The following is a 726-nucleotide window of genomic DNA, read 5'->3' as shown; positions in this document are numbered from 1 at the left end:
CCGCCCGTCGTGCAGCGGTAAACGAGGTTCGGTCGACGAGTACGGTTGGCAGCTCGTGTGAGGGCGCGCCCGCCCAGCTCGGGCAAGGAACTCGGTTGGCACACGGAGGTGTTGCCTATTTGTAAAATTGGCTAAGTATGAAACTTGGTGTTTCCCAAGTATACTTGTAAAGCCCCGTAAACATTGTGGAGTTGAATAATATATTGTATTCAGACTCATTGTTCAGGAGTTGCCCCTCCCTTTACACTGTGCAATTGTGTTCTTCATGTATAATTGCTGATGATAATTGCCTATGCGTATGGGTGTTCATTGGCATAAAGGAAACACAATAATACTTGGTTGCGAAAAACAAACTAAGTAGACTAATGGTTAGGCGTAGTCCATGAACATAAGTATTGGTGAAAAGGAAGTGTTCGGTGGCGCCGCACCTCGCCAAGTACGGCTGAAAGGGTACTGTAGGCCTGGGGGCGTGACACGCGGGGTTCCCATGTCGCTCGCGCCGTGTTGGGGATGGCGCACGCCCCTTGATACCTGCACGATGGGCGAGCCACCGACGGAAGGCGCGCGGGCGACCCTTGTTGCGTGCCCGGATGAAAGAGGTGACCATGTGCGGACGAGTCAGGATGCGGGCAGGTGTGCGACGTGCGGCGACGGGTGTAATCGGCGAGGTGTTGGAGCCGACCCATGGGTGCGACGGTGCACACGAAGGGACGCGGCGGTTCGTTG

Source organism: Pinus tabuliformis, chromosome 7 (assembly GCF_031772625.1).
Source record: "Pinus tabuliformis cultivar Carrire ecotype Pingquan chromosome 7, CPIR1, whole genome shotgun sequence".
Taxonomy (NCBI): Eukaryota; Viridiplantae; Streptophyta; class Pinopsida; order Pinales; family Pinaceae; genus Pinus; species Pinus tabuliformis.
The sequence above is the reverse complement of the archived record's forward strand: the minus strand, read 5'-3'. Positions refer to the sequence as shown.